This window comes from Schistocerca cancellata, chromosome 1 (genome assembly GCF_023864275.1).
Source record: "Schistocerca cancellata isolate TAMUIC-IGC-003103 chromosome 1, iqSchCanc2.1, whole genome shotgun sequence".
NCBI lineage: Eukaryota > Metazoa > Arthropoda > Insecta > Orthoptera > Acrididae > Schistocerca > Schistocerca cancellata.
In genome coordinates this window covers 278,749,196-278,767,391 of record NC_064626.1, presented here as the reverse complement: position 1 = coordinate 278,767,391, position 18,196 = coordinate 278,749,196, and positions in this window count along the sequence as shown.

Below are 18,196 nucleotides of genomic sequence, written 5' to 3'. Positions count from 1 at the left end.
CTACAGGCATAATCAAACAAGCATGGTTTCACTATAAAACAGGGCCGAGTATAGAAAGAAAATTTATAATAAGAAACTGAAACGTGTTACACAGTTTTATGAAGGGCAATGAGCCCTCTTACAGATGTACCCTAAATCGACAAAATTTGGCAAACTGAATAAGAAGAGTCAATTACTCTATTCAGGACCATATATAATTTCCAAAGTACTGTACCCTGGGACGTACAGATTAGTTTACGAGAAAACAGAGACAAGGGTCTCCACCCTCACAAAGATATAAAAACTTTTATAGAATGATGAAGCTAGGTAGCATTTCTGCTTTCTATCACAAGATAATTGTACGTAGTGTACATAACTGTAAGTGTAATTTTTCTTCTGGAGTGTATTTTAAGATAAACAGCAATGACACGTAATACGCCGCTTCACAATAAGCGAAAGTATAAACAAAATTAGCTTATGGCTCAGCTGTCCACTCTCAACAATACGTGCTCACGTCAGTCGTAAGAGAGGAGGCGCACCTGTGCACAAGCGCGACGTACTGAGAGAAGGTGCAACAAAACACGAGGTAAACGAAAATACTAAGCAATTAAATCTACTATCTAAGAACTGGGGAACCTATTGATATATGTACACAGAGATGTAATTAAATACCAAGCTATATACAACTTATTTACAAGCAATAGGGAGCACTATGAAAAAAATATAAGAGACGTGTAAGCTAAGAAAACACGACAAACTACCACAAGAAATATCAAATAAATCTTCTTCGCAGAGTAAATGATCATAAAGCCTAATAGAATAAACGAGTGTCTATGAATATCAGTGAAGTACTGTAATATCTGCGGATGGATGTAATGACCAAATTTATCAGTGGCCAATCAGATACGTAATGCAATTAGTTTTAAGTTAGGTTACCGTAAGGTTAAAATTTATTAAAAACAAAAGCTGAAACAGCGATCGACCATAAGCGTCGGCAAAGACATTAATTATGAATGCGCGGTAAGGCGCAGACAAATGAAAAAATTTCATAGTTCATTTTTCTTTCTACAAGATTTTGTTTTCACTCTCTCGCATGTAGAGGGACGACGAAGATGTACGGCTTAAAGTATGAAGTATTACCAGTGTTATGAATATATGTGTGTATGAATCAGAGTATATTTAACAACAGTATTAAGTATTTTTATTGAAGTGAACTGGGGTCAATTAAGGAGGATTTTCTTCATTTTTTGGCACACTGGTGTCCTTGAAGTCGGCTGCCTGCATGTACAATTGAAATGTAAGAGAGGAAGTTCGAATAGCCTAAATTCGTACAAGCAGAACATTTCTAATAATGCAATTAAATTAGCCTTTAAATATTTATATGTATGTGATGTATTTTTTTTTTTTACTAATATAACACAACTGCTACATTTTGATGAAATGAAACTTCTCAAAATGTGCATGAATTGCTGAGGGACCAAACTGCTGAGGTCATTGGTCCCTACACCGACAGACTACTTAAACTAACTTATGTTAAGAACAACAAGCGCATCCATGCCGAGGAAGAGTCGATCCTTCGGCGGGTGGGACCACACAATCCGTAACATGGCACCTCAAACCACGCGGCCATGCAGCATTGCGAAACTTCTCTTAACCCTACCGGCACATATGAAATCATTCACTCACGCTTCCAGAGCTCACAGAAATTATTCATGGTGAGACAGAGGAAAGGAGAAGGATGATGAGTTCCTTCATTGTACTCTTTTCCCAGCTGGCATCAGATGCTCGGCTAGACGACGGAAACAATGTCTGTAATACTTTAAATAAGAGATAAACGACATGAGGCTAGGAATAATATGGAAAGTGGTTAAGACAAGTGCCTTTCACAATCAATTCAAAAGGTGTAGTCTTTCACGGAAGACCATAACAAATTCAATTTGAACTCAGGAACGAATTCCACTACCTTAGCTATTGTTCACTAGATTGGCCATCGGTTTCTGTAAGACACGGAACATCATGCGCAGATGAGTTGAAGTTTCTGAAAATCTCAACAACCAAATGAATAAAACCACAAAGGCTCACTCAACACAAACACTTCCTCCAAGGTAAGTAACCTCAAACAACTCGTGATCACTAAGAAAAAATCCACATAACTATTTAAGAAATATAATTTACCGACGGTAATAATTTTGTTTCAGAAAACTTCAGAATCAACAAAGGAAAACCCGCAGTCCATCTGAACAAAGGATCTAAAATATTTGGCACAGATATTTTCCTATGCAGAGATCAACCATAGATTCAGTAATCAACTCAGCAGCAGAATTAATCTCACAATTTCAGAAAAATCTGAAAATCAGGCACACACACTAAGAAATGCACATGTTCCGACAAATGGATACAACAGAAATGATCTGCGGGCAACTGAAGGCTTCTGGGAACTAACGGAGACAGCCATAAACAAAATACCTAGCTTCATCTGAAGCTTCTATTGAGAGGTTTCAGTGGACAGCTCGCGATTGATGACCCTGCCATTTAGTCCCATCAGTCAAACAGTCAATCAGTCGACAGCTCGGCCACCTGGAAAACTGGAAGATTTCACACACCACACAAGAAAAAAATAGAAACGGTAGGAGACAAATAAATTTCTGCGAAAGAATTTGAGCTTAAAATCTTGTCCACTCAGTCCTTAAACCAGCAGAAAAACTTAAAACATGGAAACCAGCAAATTACTTATTGCTGCATCCAATAACAGTATGAAAGAAATAGTCAATGTACGAACAAGTGAGTGATTTTTTGAGTCATGTTACCATCTTCCGCAATTAATGACTATGAAAAATAAGAAATACAAATGAACAAAACACTCAGCATTGATTCAAAATACCTGAAACTCGATAAGAAGGAAATTCTTCAGGAAATCAGGCAATGAAATACCGTGAACTGGAAGGTAATTAGAGACTTAGTGAAAACCACTTTGCGATTAGGTAAAATCCCCATCGAAGAGAAACCACAAGTGTTCGAATATCTTCTGTGTTCGAGAGAGCCGGCCGTTTTGGCCGAATGCCGGCACGGCAGCTCAGCGTGTTCGGTCAGAGGGCTGCGTGCTCTCTGTAATGAAAAACTGTGTCAAGAAATTAACTTGAACTAATGTCTTGTGACGTCCGCCCAGACCAAACACAACGAACTAATCGAAAAAAAAGCGGTTCTAGGCGCTTCAGTCTGGAACCGCCCGACATCTACGGTCGCAGGTTAGAATCCTGCCTCGCGCATGGCTGTGTGTGATGTCCTTAGGTTAGTTAGGTTTAAATAGTTCTGAGTTCTAGGGGCTGATGACCTCAGATGTTAAGTCCCATAGTGTTCAGAGCCATTTGAACCATTTTTTGTTCAAGAAATAAATATATTCTTTCCCATTTGAACAGCTCTTCATGGTATAGACCTTCACATTGCCTATCCATGACCTTAATTCTGTGGTAAGCATATTGTTAACTCCGATAGCAGTTCTTCACCCAAACCTCTCCCCCCTTCGGCCACACTCATCACCGTAACTCACCGTAACTATAAAGATGTTCATATTTTTTTCTTGCATTTATCACCATACATTCTGTTTCTTGTTTTTTTCTCTTATTAATTCTCATTGCGAGTTCCTACCGGCCACACTAGATAGTCGAATATCCTTCAGATTAATGTTCCTAACACAATGTGTGTCAGGTGACCATAGAAAAAAATACTTCTTAATAGTAAGGTATAGGCGCGCTGAATGGTGGTTTTGCCCTGCGCCATCTAAATTCTGATGGTCATCATTCTCCTACCAAGAGACATCTCCAGATCTAGAACAACCGCAGTACCGTGTCGTTGTGTCTACTACTATTACCAATACTGCTACCAATATACTTTTTGCCAAATTTGCGAATGCACTTACAGCAAAAGCCTACGTTGTACTCGTAAACTAATGTCACTGATGACGTAGCAGTAGTGTGAGCGTGTTCCGACGGACAAGACCATATATCATCTCGCTGCAGCGTCAGCATCCGAATGTCAGATAACTGCTGCGCAGATAGGGATTACGGCCCGCGAGTGGAAGCGTTCGTCACGGCGACCGCCTCTTCAGCCGAACAGAATGCGAAGCCTGGCGAATCTCCCCTCCATCTTCCCACTCCAGGCCTTTGACGTTAAACAGCCGTTAAGCAGCGCTTGGATGCCACGACAGCGCCTCTCAAAGAGCCGCTTTATTCGCCAGCAAATCTGTTTGCCAGCAGGACATAGCCCACTCTTCGGCTATACCACCGAGCGAGGGCGCGCAGTGATTAGCACACTACACTCGCATTCGCGACGACTACGATTAAAATATGCATACGTCCATCCTGATGTATATTTCACGTCATTTTACCAAGTCACTCCAGGAAAATTTCGGGAGGTTCCTTTTAAAAGATACGGCCGGTTTCTCCCTCATGATTGGAACAGTTGGAGCTAGTGAATCCCTGTGATGACTTGGGTGACGACGGGGTGTTAAAAGCTGTTCATCCTTCATTTCTTCCGGAGATACCAGCCCTACCTTCAGAAACTGTTAGGTTTTTATATTGGTAATGCCACGTAGCGCTCTGTATGAAAATCATTGGCTGTGCTGTGAGCTGTCTGTAACTGCTTAGCATTGTTGTAATATTCGTTATTGTAGTGTTGGGCAGTTGGCTGTTAACAGCGCGTAGCGTTGCGCAGTTGGATGGTGGTGGTGGTGTGTTTGGGCTTATGGGCGCTCAACATCGAGGTCATCAGCGTCCTGACACACATTAAAAGGAACGAATGTGGACAGACCTAAGAAAACTAAAGCACACACTCAAAGAAAGCAGGAAAAGAAGGAAAATGCTACATAAGAAAGTAAAACCTAAGGAAAGGGGAAACATAGCAACAAGAATGTCACAAGAAATTGTTATTGGCTGGCCACTTACATAAAATATGGGCGAGCTTGTCACACAGTGAGCAAATTAAAATCCTCTCCCTAAAATCTTTGTAAAAACATTTGACAGGGCACAGAACTTTAAAACTTTAACCACATTCGTCCGAGTGTTGCCTAAAAGAGATGGCAGGTCCGCTGGCAAGTCAGCCGCGACCCGCTGGTCAGAAAATAAAACACAATCCAATAAAACGTGGCGCACAGTGACCTGGACGCCGCAAGCACCACACATTGGAGGGTCCTCTCGCCGGAGCAGGAAGCCATGCGTCATAGGGCTGTGGCCTATTCGAAGCCGAGTGAGGAGAACCTCGTCCCGTCGATGGGGCTGAAAGGAAGTACACCAAACACGCGTTGTGGGCTTGACTATACGGAGCTTATTGTCAGTCACTTCCAGCCACTCATCCTCCCACTGACGCATGACCCGTGAGCTCAACAGCGAGGTGAGTGCGTGCAAGGGGATAGCACACTGAGATACTTGTGGGGCGAGACACGCCTCCTTGGCTGCGAGATCTGCCCTTTCATTCCCAGCAATGCCGACATGCCCCGGAACCCAGCAGAAAGCTACAACCTTCCCCAGTCGCTATAGTCGGAGGAGGGCATCCTGGATGGTCTGAACAATTTTGTCTGCCGGATACAAACGTTGCAATGAGTGAAGGGCACTGAGTGAATCGGAACAGACAAGAAATTTAGGAGAGGAAGTAGGTCTCACGTGCTTCAGTGCCCGCAAGATCGCAAACAATTCTGCATCAAAGACAGTAAAAGTCTGAGGCAGTCGGACCTTGAGGACACGATATGGAAAAGCAACTGAGCAACCAACAGAATCCCCTTGTTTCGACCCATCCGTAAAAACAGCTATATAGTCGTGGTGCTCAGATAAAATGGCAGAAAATGCTGCATTAAAAACGGTGGCAGGAGTGCAATCTCTCTTGTACTGCAATAAATCTAAAATCACTCTGGGCCTCTTCAGTAACCAGGGTGGCAGGCGGTTAAAACCTTGGATTTGGGGTTGTACAGACTCCACACCGAGGGACTCTAGTACACGTTGCACACGGATCCCAAACGGCAACGTAGCCCGGGGACGGCGGGAAAAAAGGCGGTCCAGAGGTGGATGGGCAACAAGACGATGAGCAGGCGAGCTGGGAGCTGCAAGAAACTTACAAGCCTGGCGCACCAGCAGGAGCTGCTGCCGGATGGTAAGTGGCGGTTCGCCAGACTCAGCACAGAGGCTGGGTACGGGATTGGTCCGATAAGCACCCGTGGCCAGTCGGATCCCAGCATGGTGAACAGCATCAAGGATCCGCAAGTAAGATGGCGGTGAGCCGCCAGCAGGAGTGGATGTGGGGAGAGAGATGGCGGAGTTTTGAGAGCGGATGATCTGGACGTGTGTCCATCACAGACAGTAAATTTGTAAGACTGGATGTCATGAACTGATATATATATATATATATATATATATATATATATATATATATATATATATATATATATATATCAGTAGTTAGTGCCTTCAGTAGTTAGAATCTTTTATTTAGCCGGCAGTATTAGCGCTCGCTGTTTTGCAGTAGTACGAGTAACGAAGATTTTTGTGAGATAAGTGATTCATGAAAGGTGTTGGTTAATGTTAGTCAGGGCCATTCTTTTGTAGGGATTATTGAAAGTCAGATTGCGTTGCGCTAAAAATATTGTGTGTCAGTTTAGTGTTGATCAGAATAGGTAAAGAGCGAAATGTCTGAGTACGTTCAGTTCCGCTCAGCTGTTTAAAAATTAAATAATGTAACAGGTTTATCAGCACACTAATTCACTAATTTTTCTAAGGGGACGCTTCAAATATTCATTTGGTGGTAAAACTCTGTGTTGTGATATCCACCGCTTAAGGTGAGTAGATACCGTATTTGACGCCACCTTCTTTCAAGAAGCAACACAGAGGACGATCTACCACCAACCTCGTTAGCAGTGTTAGCAACTGTAAAAATTGAACAAGAATTTTCGGATTTTAATACAAAATTATCAATAAAACGAGCTTTGGTGTTTTTATAGCGATGGGAGGAAGCTTCACTATACCATATCAGAACACCATGCCAACAGAAACTGTTAGAGAGGCGTTCAATAAGTAACGCAACACATTTTTTGGTCTGAAAGTGCGAGTCTTTCCAATACACCATATATTACCACATTCTTTTGGTTACAAATGTCAAGTGTGTGTGAAATCTTATGGGACTTAACTGCGAAGGTACTTAGTCCCTAAGCTTAGACACTACTTAACCTAAATTACCCTAAGGACAAACACACACAACCATGCCCGAGGGATGACTCGAACCCCCGCCGGGACCAGCCGCACAGTCCAAGACTGCAGCGCCTGAGACCGCTCGGCTAATCCCGCGTGGCTTTTAGCTAAAAGCCCTTCCGATCCAGGACGTGCATGGAATATTCACTCCGGTCCAGGTGATATCACATGAAATAGGAGCAGGAAATACACTCCTGGAAATTGAAATAAGAACACCGTGAATTCATTGTCCCAGGAAGGGGAAACTTAATTGACACATTCCTGGGGTCAGATACATCACATGATCACACTGACAGAACCACAGGCACATAGACACAGGCAACAGAGCATGCACAATGTCGGCACTAGTACAGTGTATATCCACTTTTCGCAGCAATGCAGGCTGCTATTCTCCCATGGAGCCGATCGTAGAGATGCTGGATGTAGTCCTGTGGAACGGCTTGCCATGCCATTTCCACCTGGCGCCTCAGTTGGACCAGCGTTCGTGCTGGACGTGCAGACCGCGTGAGTCGACGCTTCATCCAGTCCCAAACATGCTCAATGGGGGACAGATCCGGAGATCTTGCTGGCCAGGGTAGTTGACTTACACCTTCTAGAGCACGTTGGGTGGCACGGGATACATGCGGACGTGCATTGTCCTGTTGGAACAGCAAGTTCCCTTGCCGGTCTAGGATTGGTAGAACGATGGGTTCGATGACGGTTTGGATGTACCGTGCACTATTCAGTGTCCCCTCGACGATCACCAGTGGTGTACGGCCAGTGTAGGAGATCGCTCCCCACACCCTGATGCCGGGTGTTGGCCCTGTGTGCCTCGGTCGTATGCAGTCCTGATTGTGGCGCTCACCTGCACGGCGCCAAACACGCATACGACCATCATTGGCACCAAGGCAGAAGCGACTCTCATCGCCGAAGACGACACGTCTCCATTCGTCACTCCATTCACGCCTGTCGTGACACCACTGGAGGCGGGCTGCACGATGTTGGGGCGTGAGCGGAAGACGGCCTAACGGTGTGCGGGACCGTAGCCCAGCTTCATGGAGACGGTTGCGAATGGTCCTCGTCGATACCCCAGGAGCAACAGTGTCCCTAATTTGCTGGGAAGTGGCGGTGCGGTCCCCTACGGCACTGCGTAGGATCCTACGGTCTTGGCGTGCATCCGTGCGTCGCTGCGGTCCGGTCCCAGGTCGACGGGCACGTGCACCTTCCGCCGACCACTGGCGACAACATCGATGTACTGTGGAGACCTCACGCCCCACGTGTTGAGCAATTCGGCGGTACGTCCACCCGGCCTCCCGCATGCCCACTATACGCCCTCGCTCAAAGTCCGTCAACTGCACATACGGTTCACGTCCACGCTGTCGCGGCATGCTACCAGTGTTAAAGACTGCGATGGAGCTCCGTATGCCACGGCAAACTGGCTGACACTGACGGCGGCGGTGCACAAATGCTGCGCAGCTAGTGCCATTCGACGGCCAACACCGCGGTTCCTGGTGTGTCCGCTGTGCCGTGCATGTGATCATTGCTTGTACAGCCCTCTCGCAGTGTCCGGAGCAAGTATGGTGGGTCTGACACACCGGTGTCAATGTGTTCTTTTTTCCATTTCCAGGAGTGTAGATCCACAGTGTATGCACTGTGATTTCAATTTTCTAAGAGTTCCTAAAAATTTCAGTGAATAAACGTTTACTAGTCCCCCCCCCCCCCCCCCCCACTAACCATGGACCTTGCCGTTGGTGGAGAGGCTCGCGTGCCTCGACGATACAGATAGCCGTACCGTAGGTGCAATCACAACTGAGGGCTATCTGTTGAGAGGCCAGACAAACGTGTGGTTCCTGAAGAGGGGCAGCAGCCTTTTCAGCAGTTGCAGGGGCAACAGTCTGAATGATAGACTGATCTGGCCATGTAACACTAACACTTGCTCTTTTGGTTCTGCTAACGGCTGAAAGCAAGGGGAAACTACAGCCGTAATTTTTGCCGAGGGCATGCAGCTTTACTGTATGATTAAATGATGATAGCGTCCTCTTGGGTAAAATATTCCTGAGGTAAAATAGACCCCCATTCGGATCTCCGGGCGGGGACTACTCAAGAGGACTTAGTTATCAGGAGAAAGAAAACTGACGTTCTACGGATCGGAGCGTGGAATGTCAGATCCCTTAATCGGGCAGGTAGGTTACAAAATTGAAAAAGGGAAATGGATAGGTTAAAGTTAGATATAGTGGGAATTAGTGAAGTTCGGTGGCAGGAAGAAAAAGACTTTTGGTCAGGTGAATACAGGGTTATAAATACAAAATCAACTAGGGGTAATGCAGCAGTAGGTTTAATAATGAATAAAAAAAAATATGAGTCGGGTAAGCTACTACAAACAGCATAGTGAACGCATTATTGTGGCCAAGATAGACACGAAGCCCACGCCTACTGCAGTAGTACACGTTTATATGCCAACTAGCTCAGCAGATGATGCAGAATTTGATGAAATGTATGATGAGATAAAAGAAATTATTCAGATAGTGAAGGGAGACGAAAATTTAATAGTCATGGGTGACTGGAATTCGACAGTAGGAAAAGGATGAGACGGAAACGTAGTAGGTGAATATGGATTGGGGCTAAGAAATGAAAGAAGAAGCCGCCTGGTAGAATTTTGCACAGAGCATAACTTATTCATAGATAACACTTGGTTCAAGAATCTTGAAAGAAGGATGTATACATGGAAAAACCCTGGAGATACTAGAAGGTTTCAGATAGATTATATAACGGTAAGACAGAGATTCAGGAACAAGATTTTAAATTGTAAGACATTTCCAGGGACAGATGTGGACTCTGACCACAATCTATTGGTTATGAACTGTAGATTAAAACTGAAGAAACTCCAAAAAGGTGGGATTTAAGGAGATGGGACCTGGATAAACTAACTAAACTAGAGGTTGTCAGAGTTTCAGGGAGAGCATAAGGGAACAATTGACAGGAATGGGGGAAAGAAATACAGTAGAAGAAGAATGGGTAGCTTTGAGGAATGAAATAGTAAAGGCAGCAGAGGATCAAGTAGGTAAAAAGACAAGTGCTAGTAGAAATCCTTGGGTAACAGAAGAGGTACTGAATTTAATTGATGAAAGGAGAAAATACAAAAATGTAGCAAGTGAAGCAGACAAAAAGGAATACAATCGTCTCAAAATGAGATCGACAGGAAGCGCAGAATGGCTAAGCAGGGATGGCTAGAGGACAAATGTAAGGATGTAGAGGCTTATCTCATGAGGAGAAGCTAGATACTGCCTACAGGAAAATTAAAGAGACCTTTGGAGAAAAGAGAACCACTTGCATGAATATCAAGAGCTCAGATGGAAACCCAGTTCTAAGGATAGAAGGGAAACAGAAAGGTGGAAGGAGTATATAGAGGATCTATACAAGGGCGATGTTCTTGAGGACAATATTATGGAAATGGAAGAGGAGGTAGATGAAGATGAAGAACGTCCGCCGCTCGTGGTCTCGCGGTAGCGTTCTCGCTTCCCGAGCACGGGGTCCCGGGTTCGATTCCCGGCGAGGTCAGGGATTTTCACCTGCCTCGAGATGACTGTGTGTTTGTGTTGTCTTCATCATTTCATCATCATCCAGGAAAGTGGCGAAATTGGACTGAGCAAAGGTTGATAAATAGTACGGGCGCTGATAACCACGCAGTTGAGCGCCCCACAAACCAAACATCATCATCATGAAGATGAAATTGGAGATATAATACTGCGTGAAGAGTTTGTCAGAGCACTGAAAGACCTATGTCGAAACAAAGGACCCGAGAGTAGACAATATTCCATTAGAATTACTGACAGCTTTGGGAGAGCCAGTCCTGACAAAACTCTACCATCTGGTGAGCAAGATGTATGAGACCGGCGAAATTCCCTCAGACTTCAACAAGAATATAATAATTCCAATCCCAAGGAAAGCAGGTGTTGAAAGATGTGAAAATTACCGAACTATCAGTCTAATAAGTCACAGCTGCATAATACTAAAGCGAATACTTTACAGACGAATGGAAAAAAATGATAGAAGCCGACCTCGAGGAAGATCAGTTTGGATTCCGTAGAAATGTTGGAACACGTGAGGCAATACTGACCCTACGACTTATCTTAGAAGAAAGATTAAGGAAAGGCAAACCTACATTTATAGCATTTGTAGACGTAGAGAAAGATTTTGACAATGTTGACTGGAATACTCTCTTTCAAATTCTGAAGGTGGCAGGGGTAAAATACAGGGAGCGAAAGGCTATTTACAATTTGTACAGAAACCAGATGGCAGTTATAAGAGTCGATGGGCACGAAAGGGAAGCAGTGGTTGGGAACGGAGTGAGACACGGTTGTAGCCTCTCCCCAATGTTGCTCAATCTGTATATTGAGCAAGCAGTGAAGGAAACAAAAGAAAAATTCGGAGTAGGTATTAAAATCCATGGAGAAGAAATAAAAACTTTGTGGTTCGCCGATGACATTGGAATTCTGTCAAAGACAGCAAAGGACTTGGAAGAGCAGTTGAACGGAATGGACAGTGTCTTGAAAGGCGGGTATAAGATGAACATCAACAAAAGCAAGACGAGGATAATGGAATGTTGTGGAGTTAAGTCGGGTGATGCTGAGGGAATTAGATTAGGAAATGAGACGCTTAAAGTAGTAATGGAGTTTTGCTATTAGGGGAGCGAAATAACTGATGATGGTCGAAGTAGAGAGGATATAAAATGTAGACTGGCAATGGCAAGGAAAGCGTTTCTGAAGAAGAGAAATCATCGAGTATTGGTTTAAGTGTCAGGAAGTCTTTTCTGAAAGTATTTCTATGGAGTGTAGCCATGTATAAAAGTGAAACATGGACGATAAATAGTTTGGACAAGAAGAGAATAGAAGCTTTCGATATGTGGTGCTACAGAAGAATGCTGAAGAATTGGGGAGAAGAGGAGTTTGTGGCACAACGTGACTAGAAGAAGGGATCGGTTGGTAGGATAAGTTCTGCGGTATCAAGGGATCACCAATTTAGTACTGGAAGGCAACATGGAGGGTAAAAACCGTAGAGGGAGACCAAGAGATGAATACACTAAGCAGATTCAGAGGTATGTAGGCTGCACTATGTACTGGGAGATGAAGAGGCTTTCACAGGATAGAGTAGCATGGAGAGCTGCATCAAACCAGACTCAGGTCTGAAGACCACAACAACAACAGTTCCTAATAATTTCTGCACCCTAAATTCCATAATGCTGACCAATTCCATACTCCAGATCAATAATCACCGTGAATTATTATCATTTCAATAAAGTTAAAATTAAGTTTAACAAGAGGACAGATGCTGTAATAATCTATTGTCTATGTTCTGAAAATCACAAATTACAGTTAATGCTCTGTTGAATCTCACTATCCTCTAAAAATCAAAATAATTCAAATTAATTTCAATATAAAACAGAGCAAAATCATGGCCTAGTCCAATGTAAAAGGATCACGTCAGTCTATCAAGAATACACTTTAAAGACTGACTATAGATCATTCTGAATTACTACTTGATGTTAAGCAGCAGTAGCGTCTCGACGTTCGTTGGGTGCCCGTGTATCGTCTTTATGCTAACGTTGCTTACGCAGCTATCCGACTGCCTGGTACTTACGCTATATCCAGCACATCCGGACACAGTGTAGCTCGTTACAATACATTGCTTCTGCAACATTTTTTTACAGGCATTAACATAGAAAAATCCCCCATATATAGTTTAGTCTTCTCGCTCGATAAAATCTATCTTTATAATGCGCACAGTGGTTAAAATTTCATATTTACGGTCGTCATGGGCAAACGCGTCTACAATATCTCCTCGCTTAGTATCTTACGGTACTGTGCAGCGTTCTAAGATAGTGGTATCGCACTCAAGAGCATAGTACCTATAATCCTCATCCAGTCTCCTCGACTTAGCTGTTCCATGGTTTCAGTAATCACAGGTGACAATCGGTTCGATATTACCATAAAATTCGTCATGGTTGAATTTCTTCTCCATATTTATCCAATCACAGCAAACATATATTGAATACGGTATTGATCTCCGACTACAATATTCCTCTATTTGTCTTTTCGAATTATCTGGAATAGCATATTGGATGAACCGGGAGGAAAGGCATATGCTTTGATGGGTGATAGTATTCTCGATTCTCGGTAAAAAACTTCAAATGAACATATGCTTTTTCCTTAACCCTATCCTACATTGACAATCAAGGGCGTTAGTCCCTTTTACTCCTTCACCATCACTCACAAGCGAATGGTAACAAAGCGACATTAGGCTACGTAGTGTTGTCTTAACTGAACCTTTAAATGCACACTTCACTTATGCATGTTGGGGAGACGAATCCTGAAAGTGTACACTTTGTTTACCTCATCTCTCAGCACTTCAGTGATTGCATCAGTAAACTATAGTGTTGTTAAGTGTACAGACAAAACAGTACAGGTCAGTGTAGTGAAAATGCCACAGGTCTCCATACATGCGGAGTTTGGTGACAAGACGCATCAAATGAATTCACAATTGCGAATAAGGACTACAATCAGCTGTAGAAAGGAATGACAACAATGAAAATTTGTACCGGACCGGGACTCGAACCCGGGTTTACAGCTTATCGCGAGATGTTGCCTTACTATTTGGCTATGTGAGCACGACTCACTGCTAGACCCAACCATCCATATGTCGTCAACCATGCGTCTGCTACCTGTACTTGTACATCCATTATGTATATTTCCGTACACGTCAGACGTTATACTTGAAAGTCACTTGCACGCTATCGGCAGATAATTACGATCCCGTGGTGCCTATGTTAGTCTGATTACGATGCAAAGTTCCTTTGGATATGCAAAGGAACTGCAGGCAATGTTTTTGTCTACGGCTTTGGAAATTGGAATTCTGAGCTGCTGTTCATGAATACGAACGACGATTTCCAAATGGCAGAGTACAGAGGTCACATAAACTTACTCCATTATATTACTGTTTAGTGGGGTTGCCTGAAGAGCGAAAACTACAAGCTCAGTGTAGTATTGACGGTCAACCTGTTAAACATATTTCGTGAGGAAACTTACACAAGTAAACAAAGTATTACAGCAAAATGTTTCATTTACTATCAACTGCATTTGTCCGATTCGCCACGGTTTTCATTAGTTTCCTCGGCAACTGTTAAGAACAGGATCCATCCTGTATAATTGGATGACATCGGTCAGTTGTATGACAGCGCGACCAATGGCACTAAATAACTGGTAACACTAGTGTAGGCAGTAGATTGTCGAAACAATGTCAGACATGGCGTGTTTCAAAACGATCGATGGATTTCCCAAGGCTATATCTTCTACATGAATGAAGATGGAAACTTAGGACGAATTTTAATTTACATATAACACTAGAAAGTTCTTATTTTTAAAAGATTTGATACTATACGGGTATGTTTTACACATGCAGATACATACAACCATGAGGTATTTTCTGCAGTTAGGCTTAGTATCATAGTTTTCATTCATATTTTTCAGATGTTTAACACATGCTCAACTGACAGGACGAATAACATCTACACGACAGTCAAACTCCACATACTCTTTTGTGAGCATGTCTGAAGTTACTTCATTCATTGCTGTTGGTATACTGCGTCTCACTTCACCCGAACTATTCGAAGGGGAGCCACATAGGCAAAGCCGCTCAAACATGCCCACAAAAAAAAAAACCACATACCGAGAGATCAGGCAGTCTTGGAAGTCGGTTAAGGAAATCGAGATACGCAAACTTCTTTTTGTGGTACTTATCTGATAACCATAAATTAACCCTGCCATCTTCTCTGACAGAGCCTTCTTCTGCCTGCAACAGTTGATGATCGGGGTATTTCCGTGCATTCGTAAGAGCCTTCCCGGTATTAAAATAGGATACCTCTCTCCTGAGGGATAAACAAATGGTTGCTCTGTCTGTTTCCTAACATTTTAAATGTATCCTGTATCTGCATCCAGTCCACTTTCCGTCCATATACTTGTTACCTAGCTTTACGCGTTGCTTTTACTTCTGAATACATAATGAGACTGTGCTATAAAAAATGATCTACATATCAACGAAGTAAAAAAGTCTGCAGTTGCGGGCTGCTCTTGCCACACGGAACTCCTCGTGGTTTGTCCACTCGCCCCAGAAGTAAACACCTTCTAACGAAGGACAAACTGCTTGAATTTCACGCCCTTTGCCGTAGCATCCCGTCAGAAATTTGTTCTTCTGTTCCTGCACTTCCTCGTTCACTTGATTTCCAGCGTCAACAAGCATTGTGGAATGCGTCTTCTCTTGATTATAACACTGTCGACGGGAAGTTAAACTCTAATTTTTCTTTGTTCTTTACTGAAAAGGGCCATTCGGCCTGTAAAATGAAATTAACGTGCACACTTTTCTTCCTCTTTCGTTCTTATATGCCATCTCTTTAATATGTTTATGTTTACTTCCTTGTAAGGACGTTAGATCGTAACCAGTATGTATTCTTCAGTAGTATGCTGTTAGAGATCATTGTAGTGGCGCACGCATAAGTTAGCTCCTGGGCTGATTCGGGCGATCCAGAAGAGCTTGTGTTTGAGTTTCGTCCCCGGGCGCACAGCCGTTCTCAAGAGACTCTCGGGGGCTGTCAGTGCTACCAGAGGTATACTGTCCTACAAACTGGCCGACGACTGATTTACATCATCATTTAATGGAAGAACTAAATATAAAACAAGCACTAAATTAAATCTCAAGAAGTAAGCGATCTTTGTTACTTAGTTAGATCTGTGTTCCACAGAACTTATTCTCGAAAAAGGTTACGATGAGGAACGTGTCTAGTGAAAAATACAGGATATATATATATATATATATATATATATATATATATATATATATATATGTGTGTGTGTGTGTGTGTAAAACATCCCCGTATATATATATATATATATATATATATATATATATATATATATATATATATGTTAGATGCCGGTCATTTACAGTCTTGTATGAATAACTAATTATTACTCTTCAAGAATTCCTCTACTGTGTAAAGCAGTTATTATGGAGAAACATCTTTGTTTTAAATTTGAAAACACCTGTTTTGTCTGTCAGACATTTCATATCACATGCCCAGATTTGTCAAAGAATTTTGTAGACGCAGCATAGTTAATTCTTTAGGTACGAGAGTTAGATTACTTAAAGGGAAATGCCGATCACTTTTCCGTTTTGGTGTTTCAGTTGCGAATATCTTTGTTAGCCTCAAACGCAGATGCGCAACTAATCACAATTCTGATCAGCGAATAAATATACTGAAAAGCTGTGGTTAATAGTTCCTGCTGCTCAGAAAGATGAATACACCATGTATATGAGCCAACGCCAGACTTAATTGAAATTACTTTCTTTTGTGCAATGAATACTTCCCGCTTGAATCAAGAGTTAAACCAACATAACAGTAAGATATCAGTATATAAAATGTGCAAGTCATGTTAACTTACTGACCCATATGTTCCATAAGGTGGTAATTATTCTTATGACAAAAGTATCAGCACAACTTTATTTCGTTTTCCAGTTTAATTTTTGTCAATACGCACATCTAAGAACTTATAACTTCCTACCTTATTTAATATTTCTTGTTCGCATACTAGGATGATAGGGTGTGAGATAATTTTGACAGAATAACACTGGATGAACTGTATTATTCCCAAGTTTAAATGTAGCCCATTTGTGCAAAACTAATCGAAAACTTTCACGAAAACATCATTTATTATCTCCTCTGGTGCTGCTTTCTTCCTTGGCTACATAACAATACTTGATCAACAACCAAACAAAACTAATTCCCCGTTTTTATTAAATTAAAATGTGAGATCATTATCATGTATGAAGGATGGAGAAAGGAACATAGGTTAAAGCAGAATCCTATCAACCCAACGGTTAAGTGTAGGCAATCATGCAAGCCATGCAGTAACTCAAGCAACCAAAACACTATAGGAAGCTTCATGGAGTACTATTATTATTATTGTTATTTTACTACTATTATAACAATTACAATACCGTAATCAAGCAGACTAGATGTAGTCATATATGAACAATATTCCCTACTAACCCACATATCTTGTTCAACTACTTTTTCACAGCAAGAGTATGTGGATTTAAACTGTTGTTGCAGAGAATGTGTGTTTTAGGAAACTCCGAAGCTAAGTTGAAAACTCATAGTTAGTAACAAAAAGCCTTTAGCTATAGTGCATCTCTATGAATTCGTGTTATACACACTTCTAAACGTAAGTTGGGTTATATTCACGAAATAAAGATCACTCTCTTTTTCCGTGTCCTGTGAGTGGATACTGCTGTTTCTCCAAATGGGATCCCTGTTCAGTTTTACAAAGGGTACTCTCTGGCATTCACTCCTTAGCTAGCAATTTGTCAAGAATCGTTAAGACGCAAGGGACTGGAGAAACGCGCAAGTGACGGCTTCATATAACAAAGGTAGAAAAAAAGACACACATAATTACAGTCCAGTACCCTTAAAAGCCGTTTGTTGAAAAATTATTCAACTCGTTCTGAGTTCAAATATAATAAATTTCTGGACAACTTGGTTGTGGAGAGAAGCAGCGGTTAGTATGATTAATCAATAATTCAAGAACAGTCTTAATCGTATTTATTATTGTTATAATACCGACAGCCGGTTTCAACCCGACGTAGGGGTCGTCTTCTGGACGTTTACACCATTGGTCGACTGCTGGTGGTGTCACTCCTGTCTACATAACAGCAGGAAACTATAGTTTTTTTCAGTGTGGCTTGTCATGCAGATGAAAACTTTTTATGACTTGTACTCTTAAATTGTTGAAAAGTTGAATTAAGGAAACTGGGTGATAATTCAACGCTGATTCTTATACAGAGTTCAGCAATTTAAATCATTTTCCGCATAGCTTGTACATATGGAGCAGTTGATGTTGGCTTCTCAGACGGAGCAGAATTTATTAAGGTACCTAATCTTCATGTTTTCGAGTTACTGT